Here is a 13,590-nt window from a genome sequence, read left to right on the forward strand (position 1 = left end):
GAAAGTCATATAAGTTTTAAGATGCCTTTGTTTTCAGTAAGGAGAGGGGAGAAATTTAAATGAACGAGACTATATGGAGTGAATCCCATATCTAAAAACTTCCTGGCTTTTAATCAATTTTTGATCAATGCATAGTGATGGGTTATATGGATTCTGGTGGGGCACTTTTTTATTCATTTATATGAGGCTCATATGGCCTTGGAAATGATTTATTAGAACTTGAACTTGGCAGGTCATCCAGTTTTGTAAAGATGGATATATCAATATATTATACACACACACACACACACACACACACACACACACACTATATATTATATATATGTGCACATAATATATATACACACACAACATATATGTGTATATGTGTGTATATATGCACACATATATACACCTACACATATGTACATATATATGTAAAACATACACAAGCATATATCTCTGGCTAATTTGAATTTTTAAAAATTTTCAGTACTGGGGGCTGAACCCAGGGGTGTTCTACCACTGAGCTACATCCCACACCCTTTTTGTTTTTTTATTTTGAGACAGTGTCTTGTTCAGTCACCCAGGCTGTTCTCAAGCTTGTGATCCTTCTTCCTTAGCCCCCTAAATAACTGAGATTACAGTGTGCATCACCATGCCTGGCCACTAATTTGTAATTCAAATTAACAAATTCAAGTGTAATTTCTGACGTGACTTTGATCAAATCACATAATCTTTCAGATCCTTAGTTTCTTTTTTCTGTAAAGATGGTTTCTAATGGAATGACTTTTTTTTTTTTTTTTTTTTTTTTTTGCGGTGCTGGGGATCAAACCCAGGGTCTTGTCTCCCCAGCCCAGAGTGACTGGTTTTGTAAAAGCTTGATAAGGGACTGGAACAGCAAGAGAGGGCAGTCACTATAATACATACTGTGTTTCTAAAACTAATCCTAAGAAGCAGTTCCTGATCCCCAAGAAATTAAAATCTAGCTTGATGATTTCTTTTTTATTCATATTTTTATTGGTGCATTATAATTAATAGTGGGATTCAGTGTTATATACTTGTACATACACACTAATTAGATGATTTCTTTAGCACCATTTATCTGATTACTTGAGATGATTGTTAGCTATGTGACCTTCAACTAGTCATGGGGTATCTCTGGATTTCAAGTTTTGCATTTGTGAACAGTTGGATCTGAATTAGGGGGTCTCAAGGGTCATCTTAGAATTCTCTTCTGACTTCTTCTGGACTGACTGAGGTATAGGTATGGATGATAGCATATGTGAGGTAGTTGAATTTTGTGGCTAACCCGAGCTTGGATCCTGGGTTAAATCTCAGCTCTGTTCTGGCCAGTGGTGTAAACCAGTGCAGGTTCTGTGACCTCTCTGTGCCTTTGTTGGCACAGAGATCAGAGTGAGCCATTGTGAGTTAAGGTGTGCAATGTATTTAAGACAAGTCTTGGCCTACAATATGATTAAACACTCAAAAATGGAGACTGTCATTACTTTAATCCTAGAGCCAGTGGTTCACCTTTACTCCCAGCTACTTGGGAGACCGAGGCAGGAGAATCACAAATTTGTGGCTAGCTTCTGGAACTTAATGAGACTCTGTCTCAAAAAAAAAAAAAAAAAAGCGGGGGATATAATTCAGGTGTAGAGCACTTGCCTAGCATGTGGGAGGTTTTGGGTTCAGTCTCCAGTGGCCACCCTCCACAGTTAATCCTGTTCAGGAAGAGGGTGGTGTTAGTTTCCGTTGCACTTGGCAGGTACAACTCTTCTCCTGGCTTTTCTGAATGGGTTGGTTGACTCACAAGCTGAGTTTAATGTGCTTGTGTTGACTGCACCTGCTCAGATTGCTGTGCGTCCAGCTGACTCTGAGCCAGAAGGTACAAGGCATGTGGATCTCATTGCATCAGGGCGTTCTCGACTGGGCAGCCCCTCTTCTGCAGGCATCTGTCACCCCCATCCCCAGTGGTGCCCTGAGTCTGCTCTTTCTTGTGCCTGCGGTATCAGCTGATATCCTTGCTCCAAATAAACTGTTATCCTGGGGAGAAAGAAGAGAAAGCGTTTAGGTTATAAATAACTTCCTAACGAGATCTCTTGCTATGGGCTTCTGATAATTACGATGGGAGTTGTTGGCTATAATCAAGTTTAATTGCTAAGGAGCATAGAGAGTTAGCCCTAAACACATAAGCTCATGGGCTGTTTTTATGCCTTTTCAATCCTATATAAGATTTACAGTTCTTGGATTAGATCTGTACTCAGCAAAATCTGGTTGCATGAGGGTAACTTCAAAGCCTTCGTGGTCCTGGGATCTGCTTGTGACTTCTTGGGTAATCCACCCCTGATATGTTGGTTCATTCCATTTATTATGAATGGGATTATATAAAGAAGCAGAGGGTCAAAGTCCTATAAACAGAACGGGCCTTCTTGCTTCACTTCTTTCATAGAGGGAACATGGTCTGGGTTTGGTCATGTGAGCTTCTGTGTGTATTAAGAGTTGAGGGTATAGAAGGCAAAACAAAATGAGTGGAAGAAATAGCTACAAAACATTTTCAGACTATCCTCTAGAAATATGACTCAATCTTACCATAGCTGGAATAGGAATTTTTGAATTTCTTCTAATTCTTTTTTGTATTATAGGGTCAACTAATAATTTATAGATTATCATTAAAGTCTCTTGTTCCTCCTTCTTTGTCAAACTTTAGTGATCTTATTGTCCACTGGTGATCCATTCAGGCTGTACATGGACAGAGAAAAGAAATCAAGCCTAAGTAATGGATTTTTTCTATTTAATTACTCTTACAAAAGGTTTTACTTAAAGGGTTGAAAGTGATGTCTGAAATAAAATTTGGATTCCTATCAATGACCCCTATGATTTATGTCACGATGTCTCTTAATCAGCAAGTTATCAGTATTTGCAGTGATTTGACTTTCTTCTTCTGTCTGGTACAGAACCCCATCAGATCCCTTCCTAGCCATGGTTAAGGCTACAGGTAATCTAATAGCACTTTTCAAGGGTCTCAGATAATCCCTGTAGGTTCCACTGCCTACTCTCAATTGTCCATGGACTTACTCTGTCCTAGTCCACCCCCCAACTCCACAATTATGCTCACGGTCCAGAGTCTCACTTCCTGTTCCCTGCCCAGTTCCTGTGGATGCTAGTGGGCTGCTTCCTTGGATCTTAATTGTGAACTTTTCCAGGCTGCTGAACTTTGCTCTCTATTGCCTTCACCTGCAGCTTGGCTGGTACAATTATATGCAGTGGCTTCTTAAGCTCTCAGACCCCTTCCTGGATCTAGAGCCCTGGAACCTCTCTGTCCTAGTGTGGAGTTCAGACAGGTAACCCACACTCACGTGTTAGGGGTCATCTTGTGTCTGTAGCTGGTGAACCCACCAGGTCAGGCATAGCTAGATATTAATGAGTCAGTCACTGTAGTGGTGTCCTGCATTGTGAAGCTCTACACTTGTCCTGTCAGCTTGCAAATGATACTGCTGATGGCCAGCATGAGGTAAATAGGAGCAATGCTCAACCTTCTCATTGCAAAGACGGAACTGCTCTCCCACTCCCCAAGCTTCAATACGTGGAAGATAGCATAACAATAATAGTGACAATAATAATTAATGTGGCATAATAATGATGGCATGGTAATTGTAATTATCATCTTATAATTAACCCTGGCAAGGTGGTATGTTTAAATATTCTGACCAAGTTGATTTTAAGCAACTCAAATGATTCTAGATCTTTTCACATTTTCTTTTGGCAGATCTGACTACGTTCGGAGAGATGGCTTGCCCTTTTTTCTTTTTAAAACATTTGTGACAGGGTCTTACAAAGTTCCCCAGGCTGGTCTTGAATTTTCAATTCTGTTTCTTTATCCCGAGTTGCTGGGATTACAAGGGTGCACCACTATACCCAGCTCTATTCTTTTTTCTTTTAAAAAATTTATATGCCACACAAAATGTTCACACTTGCATCAGTGGCAATTATATTTAGGTTAAAAAAAAAAAGAATAGTTTTCTTCTCTGGTGTTGATGCCCTTTCAGGTAATTAAAAGATAAATTGTCAATCTATATGAGTTATTAACCTAAAAAGTACAGGTTGATTATTATATATTTTCTTTGCTCAGTTGATTTCAGATAATGTTGACTCATTTTTTGAACCTGTAAGTTTGCCTTGTTTTAAGTAAAACAGATAAAGCAAAATAAAAACTTAGAATCCATAATTTTTTGAGGGTGGGAAGGTGAAAGTGAATTTTTTCTTTTGAGGTAGAGTCTCATTATGTTGCCTAGGTTGGCCTGAAATTTCTGGGCTGAAGCAATTCTCCAGCCTCAGCCTCCTCCAGTAGCTAGGGCTAAAGCATGTACCACGATTCTCAGCTTGAAAGGTGAATTTCTTCTATTGCAATAACGTTGTTTGCTTTACTCTGGATTTTTTAAGCTAAGATAAGTAAAATTTGCACTTCGTATGCCCCTAAGAGTAGGGGCATATTCATCCATTAATGTATATTTTAATTCTGGATATTTCTTCTCACTGATCACAAAATATGGCCAGTAAATGACTTTGTCCTTTTTAAGTTTCCTTCTCCTTTTTGATTTGGCATCATCTGGGATTTTAATTTGAGGGCTATTATTCCTTTCATTGATGTCACATTTCAAGCTTACTACCAAATCTGTGGGCTCCCACTGGGACTTTCCCTACTTCCTAGAACATTATTGGTTGATTATTACCCTTTGCTTTAATTTACTCCTACTGATTTAAAGTCTTTTGACTGCTCTAATGTGAGTCAATCTGAATTAATGTTTCAGAGAAGACCCTAGGAGGCCTAGCAGCCAGATGCTTTCTGAGGTTACTATGTCTGCTAATTTACTCAATAAAATTCCTTTTTTCTTCTAAAATGACCTGATATTTTATTGCTGATTTTATTACCTAATTTGTTACGATATTTTCTTTTGTGAGATTTTCATTAGACATACTTTTTTTTTTGGATCAATGTAATTAGAAAATTTCATTGGTTTCTTTAAAAAAATTAATTACCAGTGTGTTAATATAGGCGGCAACCAATTCCCCTTGTGCCTTTGTACAACCTAAACCTACTGTGGTGCTAATATATAATTTTTCCAGGTGTAGAGCAATTATGTCAAAGACTGCGTTAACACGGTATTCCTACTCCCTAGTGGATGAGTTTCTAATTTCATTATTGTTAAAATGAGACTTTTAATGGTTTGTTTAGTCATTTCAATGGGATTATTGTGTTTTTATCCATTTAATTGCAGAATTTTTTCCTTTTAGATATCCCTTTAGTTTCTTCTAGATTATTTAGGTTAGAGCAAACTCCTTATATTTAATTCATTAACCCTTCCCTCTGTATTCCAAGTTTCACCTAAATGTGCTTTTCTTTTCTTTCCAGCTAAGGATGCTTTTACTAGTTTTTTGAGAAGTTGCTTCATAACTAAACAGTCTTCCTATCTTATCATGCATTTTCTTTTTACTAGAATTCAGGATGTCAGAATTTTCTGATGCATTTCCATTTGCCCACCCTCTGTGAGTCAGTTGTTTCTTCGTTAAAGGAATAGAATGTGTTCAAGAGTTTTTCTATTCTCAGGGGCTTATGTTTCTGAATTGCACAGTTGCTTCTTACACAAATAAACATAAGACTTTGTGACACGGGTGCTGACTCTTCTGTGAGTAGGAGATTAATAAACTGGGGCCAAGTTTTGATATTCTCTGAAGGGAGGAAGATAGTGTGAGATAGTGGAAAGGGTGTGGAGGCGGATCCTGAAGCCCCGGCCTGGTTTTAGACTTGCTTCTGCCACTTACTTCTCTGGGACCTTGAGACACTCATATTCCAGTTCATCTCATCAACTTGGGAATAATGACTTCTGTTCACCTGTTTTATACATGTGGCAATAAGATGAAATGAGATTTGTGATGACCCTGTATTTTGATTTATCAAGGGTAATGCATGCATGCTGTGTGCTGGATGCTGGGGTGTGGCAGGAACAGGACAGGCTTCATGGAAGTTATAGTCTTACAGGGATGGACAAATCACAGATAAGTAATCAATAAGTAATTACACAGCAGGGACAGTGCTACAAATGAAATCGCGTAGTGTTGCATTTGGGGAGGTGTGGAGTCCTCTCTGCCCGTCCTGCGTGGAGGAGAAAAGGGTTAGGATGTTGGCAGAGGAGGATGTTAGCGGTTTTTCTATCTATTACCCAAAAAACTTACCAACTCAATGAACACACGAGCCAATACTCTTTTTATGAGAGAGAGGCCATGTCTGGTCTGGCCATACCAGCTCTGGCCTCTTATAGCAATAACATGGAGTTTCCCAAATCTCCTTTATTTATAATATACATGTAAAGAGGGCAAGGACCAGGAGGAGCTTCTTCTGTGATGGACAGGATAGGGTGGAGTTAGGGGAGTCATCCTCTTAGGGGGAAAATTCCTGAAGGAGACAGGGAAGCACTCCCAAGCAGTGCCACATACTTCGGCAGTTCCTAGAAGCCAGGCCTCTGTGTCTCATGGCTCAACCTAGTCTGATTCTGCTAAATAAGGACAGCTTCCCACAGCGGGGGAGTTCCTAAATAGGAAGATCTTGAAGAGGAAGCAATGTATAAGCCAAGGCTCAAAGGACCTTTCAGAATTGGGCATGCTGGTCCATGATTCTGATATGACAAGCCCCAGAGTAGAATATCAGAATCACCTGAGGAGCATCCTTCAAAATGCAGATTCCAGGGCCCACCTTTGGGGGATCTAATTTGGTAAATTGTGATCAAGTCCTACGATGTGTACTTTATAAAAGCTTCATTGATCTGTCAGGTTTGGAAACAATTGTCCTACAGAAATCCTAGCCAGAGACAAGTTTCTGTTCAAAGAAGTGACTGTGGCTTCTTTTATTTTGCTTCTCATCTGCCATGAGTAGCTCCTCCACATTTCCCAAACTTCTTTGATATGGAGCCCTGGACCTCCCAGTTCTGTTCTGGAGCTGGTTCCCATTTTTCAGTAAGTGTATTATAAGAGGGAAATTGGTGTGTAACACTGCATGCTACATTGATTTTTTTTTTTTTTTTTTTTTTTTTTTTTGTACTTGGGATTGAACCCAGGGGAACTTAACCCCTGAGCCACATCCCCAGACCCTTTTGGTATTTTATTTAGAGACAGGTCCTCAATAAGTTGCTGAGGCTGGCTTTGAACTTACGATCCTCCTGTCTCAGCTTCCTGAGCCACTGGGATTATAGGCATGCACCACTGTGCCTGATTTCTACATTTGATTGTTGTGGGCTGGGTTCAAAATCTAAAGGCATTTTGTAACTTTATGTCTATGGGAAATTTCATGAAAGTAAGCAGGAAGATTCTTCACACTAGAATTTATTGTTTCTTTGCCTTCTGCCTAGTTGTAATATAATTTAAATATATTTAGCATATATTTAATATACTTGAGTAGTTTGAGCTATGTAACTAGAAACAGCTCATTTCTTGGGATCGTGGGGGGTCTATCAAAAGCCAATTTGTGTCTTGGGGAGAAGGAGTTGCTTTCTCGTGGGAGTTTCTGGGAAGCTCGTGGCTGTATATTTGAGAACACAGAATAGCTACTGGGATTTACCAGTCACTCTTTCTTTCTTTCTTTCTTTCTTTCTTTCTTTCTTTCTTTCTTTCTTTCTTTCTTTCTTTTGTTCTAGAAATCCTCTTGCTCAGAGTTGTATTTTAAAAAGGTCAGTTGCTAGCAATCCAATGGTCGAGGCTGTGGCTAGTGACAAGTGATCTTTTAGAACACAACTTGTCAACTTGTGCTTCCATGGATAATGTTTTGAATGTTGATTGTTATATTCACCACCCCCACATCAGAGTGATGACATGCTGACTTTATCTCAAGGTTTCAGGGAGCTACATCTTGCACGATGGCATGAAAACCCAGTGGTGATGACTATGAACCAGGACAATATCCTGAGTAGTAGCTCTTAGGCTTGGGTTGTGCACTCAGTCGCCTTTTCTGCCCAATGATTGATGCCTGTGATTGGACCAGGGCTTGAGTGACAACTGTCATTCTCTGGTGAGGAGAAGTTAGCATCTGGTTTCTGAACATATTTATCTTAGCAAAGCCATGAGTGACTGGGAGGGCTCACCTTTCATTAAGAAAAATCAGAAGTGTTGAGATTTCTGTGCAGGAGGGGTGAGGACCTCATGGATAAGTCTCTGTGACAGGCAGGCTCACCTTCCTTTGCCTGATACTCCTCAATTTTATTCCAGCACGTTTTAGTCAGATTTTTCACTGCTGTGACTAAAAGATCTGACCAGAACAATGGTAGAGGAAGAAAAGTTTATTTGGGGGCCCAGGGTTTCAGATGTCTCAGTTCATAGACAGCTGGTTCCATTCCTCAGGGCTCCAGATGAGGCAGAATATCATGGCAGAAGAGTGTGGAGGAGGGAAGCAGCTCACATGATAATCAGAAAGTAGAGAGAGAAAGAGAAAGAGAGAGAGAGAGAGAGAGAGAGAGAGAGAGAGAGAATCACTTGCCAGATACAAATATATACCCCAAAGTCCCAACTCCTCCAACCACACCCAGTGCCTTCAGTTACCTCTCAATTAATCCCATCAGGTGATTAATTCACTGATTGGGTTGAGACTCTCATAACCCAATTACTTCCCCTCTGAACCCTCTCACATTGTCTCACATGTGAGCTTTTGGGGGACACCTCACATCCAAACCATAACACAGCACTAACATCACACTTCTCCCTGAGGAAGGGTGGGGTGTAGCCTCCTACCTGGGGTGCTAGTGACCATGGAACAGATCACTCCCTTCTCTTGCTTTTCTTTAGCATGGGAAGAGGTGCCCCTTGCAAAAGGCATTCACAAATACGGAGGCAGAACATCAGGAGATAAACTCAGAAAATACAAGAAGCCCACAGTGTGCTTATTTTTAAGGTATAGAGCTTAGAGCCTATTAAAGATGTTTTGCTTCCAAACCAGATTGCATCTTTCATCTTTCCTTGGGAATTTTCTTTTTCTTGTAATAGATTCTCACTATGATGCCGAAGCTGGCCTTGAACTCACAATCTTCTTGCCTCAGGCTCCTGAGTTGCTGGGATTACAGGCATGAGCCCTGGGCCTGGCTTCTTTCTTGGGAATTTCAATGTCTAGTCCCAGAGGACTGTGAGAGTCTCACATATTCCTGGCCAGACTTCAGTTTCACGTGGTCTCTGACCTGCTTCCGCAAGGAAGGCACTGCAGTGTCTCCTGATCATCCCCCCCTTTCCTACATTCAAGATTCCAGCTCGTCAAGTTCCCTCCTGGCTGCTCACACAAATTTCTACCTCTCTCACTTCCCAATAGGAAGGTGAGGAGGTGGCAGTGGGACCTACCTGATGGGTGGAATTCCTTGAGAACTAGAAGGATGGTCTTTCAGTTGGACTTTTGGATGTCACTGAAACCCAGGCACAAACCAAAGATGTGAGCTGGCAGGTTCTTTGGTGAGGGAGGATGCAGAAATGTTGAAGTCCCAGTCTTATTCTTTCACGAAAACTAGAGGTTATCTGAGGAGATGAAATACACACAAATAAGATGACAACAGCCCAAGCCAGTGCTGCTTCTGCTGCTGGTGGCTAGTCCTGGCTCTGGATGCTGCCAAACTCCCCAGAGGGAGACAGCCTTGTGGCCTGGCATGGTCGTTGCTGTTGCCTGGACTCCACCTCCTTTGAGGAGCAGGAGTTGGCTGGGCAGAGAGGCGGGGAGGGGTGTGATGGAAATGGAGATGACAGGGAGTGTGAAAAGCAGAGCAGAGCTTCTTCCTACCTGAAGGCAGCAGTGCGCTTGGGCCAGGTCGCGGAAGGTCTTAGAAGGCCTTAGAAGACTTGTAAATGGTCGTCATGCCCCAGGCTTTTGGTATTCCATGCTTGCTTATTTGACATTTTCCAGTAAGATTTTTTTAATCAAAAGTTGTCTCATTGTCCATTTTCAGTCAACAGAAAGCGAAAATAGATACAAATGCATGCAAATAAAATATCCTCCAGAGTGTTTCCCAATCTCAAAATTAACTGGGTCTTCTGCAGTATTATCGGGAGTATAATCAAGTGATTAATTCATGATGGGAAAGATGGTGCCTGTGTGTGCGTGTGACTCTTATTTTGGATGAATGTAACCTTCATTAGAGAGTATTAATTGTTCGAGTGTAACTGATTTTTCTTAGTCATAGCAGATGGCAAAATGGCCCTCAAGTGTGTTGGGGGTAGCTGTTAAGCTGATTAATTCTCAGTGGGACATCGTATGTTAATTAGAGCTTTGTTGTTATCAGAGGGGCAAGCGGTATGTTGCCATATATTATAATCTTAAGACCCTAAGGAAACTTGAGAAATGAGTCTATCTCCCTGTGAAATGCTCAAAGTCATCTTGAGAGAACTGCTCAGTAATAATAGAACTCTAGAGTTTTTCGAGTTGGATTTATCTTAAAGATGATCTACACCAGTGGTTCTGGAACACTTGTGAGCATCGGAATCACCTGGAGGTTCAAACCCGTATGCTGGGCTCAGACCCACGGTCTGTTCAGTACATCCAGGGTGGCCCTGAGAAGCTGCCTTTCTAATGAGTGTCCAAGTGACGCTACTGTCCTGTTGGGGCAACAGTGCTCCATGCTCTATAGAACATTAGTTTCACAGGCCACATTCGCTGGTGCATTCTTTTATTCATTGAACAAATATTCAGTGTATTCCTTCTATTCTTAGTGTTTTAGGAGCTGGGGGATGTAGTGATACACAGGACAATGTTCTTTTCTGTAGGAGCCTTGGTTTTAGTGCAAGAGGAGATAGTACATCATGTGATGTTAAATGAGGGCCATGAAGAAAAAGAAAAAGTAGGACACTTTGTAGGAGAGGGGTGCTCAGGGAAAATTGTTTGCGGAATCTGCCCCTTGAGGCAGGGGCAGCAGGTCTAAGAGCCGGGGACAGGAAGGTACTGGGGTGAGTTTGAGCTCTGAAGGAAGGAGCCTCATTTTACTGGAAGTAGAAGGAAAAGAGGAGGTCAGAGAGGGTACAGAACATTGATAGGAGTCACACACGAGAACATTCCGATGACCAAATGAGTTCAGTCAATGCTGGTCTCAACAACATTACATGTTTTTCTTTAGCCTTTTGTATTAGTCTGTGTTCTATTACTATAACAAATACCTGAGTCCGGGTAACATAAAGAAAAGAGGTTTATTTAGCTGACAGCTTTGGAAGCTGAAACTGCATGGCTCCAGCTCTGGTGAAGGCCCCTCTTAGCTGCATCATCTCATGGCAGACGGCATGGTGGGAGTGTGTGTGAAAGGGAGAGGTCACAGGATGGGACAGAAGAGAATCATGTTAATTCCTTCCCAGGGCAGTGCCCCCAGTGACATAACAACTTCCCACTAGCTCCTTCTCTTAAAGGTCCCATGACCTCTTAACATCACTAACCTGAGGACCACTTTTCCAACACAGGAATCTGAGGGACAAAGTATACCCAAAATATAGCTTTTTTTTTTTTTTTTTTTTGGTGCTATCTCCATGATTAAACTCCAAGAGAGGAATAAAATATTTAGTTTTCTCAAATAGACATGACCACAAAACTTTTAAACCTATAGTCATCTCAGAGACTAGTATTCTTTGAAACCCATTTGGGAAATTGATCTAGTGGGTCTTACTTCCTCACTTGCTAACTGAAGAAACTGAAGACAAGAGAAATTATTGATTTGTCCAAAGCATTCAGGCTTGAGGTGACGAAGGTGGTGGAAAGTACACTGGGTTTGGAGGTGGAAGACTAGGTTTGTGGCTTTGTTCTAGTGATTTGTTTTTGTGGGAGGGACCTGGCCACATTTCCTGAACTAAAATGAGGGAGTTGCATTGCCTGCTCTCTAAGGGAGAGAGTCACTCTGAACGAATGACTACTGATTTTGTCTCTTGTTTTTTTTTTGACTGTGGAGTTTGTGTTAGCTAAACTAGAAGAAAATGTTGGAAGATGCATATAAATATATTCATCAGACGCCACCATCTAGGTTATTTGTTGCTTGCAAATGCATACACTTCCCAGACAAGTAATTAAAATAAAATCTGTCAGAGAATGTAAAACTCTAAATCATAAAATGTTGGTAAAGAAAATAAGAAATGTATAAAGACTAGGATCTATGGTAATGTACTTTGCAGCAAAATATTTTAACATAGATTTCCATTTTCATGAAGTGCATAGTTGATTAAAATACAAACACTACATCTCAGAACAAGTGGAATTTCTTTTTCAAGTGTGCTGTCTAAGGAATTATTGAGGGAATAGTAATAGTGATAAAAAAACTTTTGGTTTTTAGTGTTTTTTTATTTATTTATTTATTTTTTTTAATAAGGGATTCGAACTTAGGGTTGCTTAACCACTGAGTCACATCCCTGGCCCTTTTTATTTTTCATTTTGAGACAGGGTCTTGTTAAGTTGCTTAGGGCCTTACTAAGTTACTGAGGCTGACCTTGAACTTGAGATCCTCCTACCTCAGCCTCTCAAGCCACTGGGGTTTTAGCTTTTTACTAACTGGAGTTACTTAGAACTGGTGTTCTCTGGGCCTCATTTTCTTCATCTACAGGGAGGAATGTCTTTTCAACTCTAGTAATTTAAGGCATCTGTATTTCCTAATTCATGTCATAAAGGGATGTTAGCAATGAAATCTTAGTCAAGGTGTGGTTTGGGTCCAAGGGTTTTGGGGACTCAGAATATGAACAGGTAAGTTGAAGTCAGAGGTGCTCACAGGTATGGGATTTCCTCAATCCCAGGCTAGGAATGTATTTTCTGGCTCCTTGTGGTTGGGTGGGATTACATGACAAGTTTTGGCCAATGAATTTTCTGGCTATTTTTAGGCCAGAGTTCTTAATGCAAAGGGAAGACCCAACAGAACTCCTTTTTGTTCTGCTGTAGGGGTGGTGACATTCAGGTGCTGTCAGCCTGGGGTCTGGAGTCAGAAGTCATGGAGCCAATCCCCAGGTGACCCTTGAGTGGATTATAAATTATGAGTGAGGAATAAGTCTTTGTGCTTGTAAATCCTAAGATGCTTTGGGCTGTTTGTTACTTCAGCGTAATATAGCTTATCCTTATTACTGGGTTTAATAAACAGAGAAGTTTGGTTTCCGAGGATCTAGAAGAAGAGCAGCTATTTGGTAAACACTTGCTTTAATGAGAAGATGCTAGTTGGCAGCCCTGTCATAGATTTTTCCTAGGAAATCCTCCTGTTCCTGTGGAGTAGCAAAGTTTTGAGACTTAAAGAATAAATGAATATATATAGCTTCCATTATTTTCTGTTCACATTGGTATATATTATGTAAACACATTAGGCAAGAGGCAGTATGCTTGGTGGTTAAGAACCTAGGGCTGGGGCTGCGTTGCCTGGGTTCAGAGCTTAACTCTGTTCCTTACTGACTGGGTTACTTTGGGCAGGTTTCTTGAGCTCTCTGGGCTTCAGTTCATTGGAAAAAAGGGACAATAAATTAGTAATTTTTCCCTCCTCTTGAACACTTCTTGCTGAGGCCAATCCATCTCTTGGTGTCTTACAGTTTACCAAGTCTTATAAATTCCCCTAAATCTCTCACCCTGCTGTCCATTGTTCAGTCTTG

The 13,590-nt window shown here is 40.8% G+C and overlaps 1 protein-coding gene and 1 non-coding gene across 4 annotated transcripts in view; one reads left to right on the top strand and one right to left on the bottom strand.

Annotated features, from left to right (window-relative positions):
• The window catches only part of Slco5a1 (solute carrier organic anion transporter family member 5A1), a 142,234-nt gene that overhangs the window by 15,592 nt on the left and 113,052 nt on the right, over positions 1-13,590 (top strand). The gene's annotated exons all lie outside the window — the stretch shown is intronic.
• Positions 7,828-7,931, bottom strand: LOC124968857 (small nucleolar RNA U13). Its single transcript, XR_007105871.1, has one exon. It is a non-coding gene; the product is annotated as a small nucleolar RNA U13 (small nucleolar RNA).

This window comes from Sciurus carolinensis, chromosome 1, assembly GCF_902686445.1.
Source record: "Sciurus carolinensis chromosome 1, mSciCar1.2, whole genome shotgun sequence".
Lineage (NCBI taxonomy): Eukaryota > Metazoa > Chordata > Mammalia > Rodentia > Sciuridae > Sciurus > Sciurus carolinensis.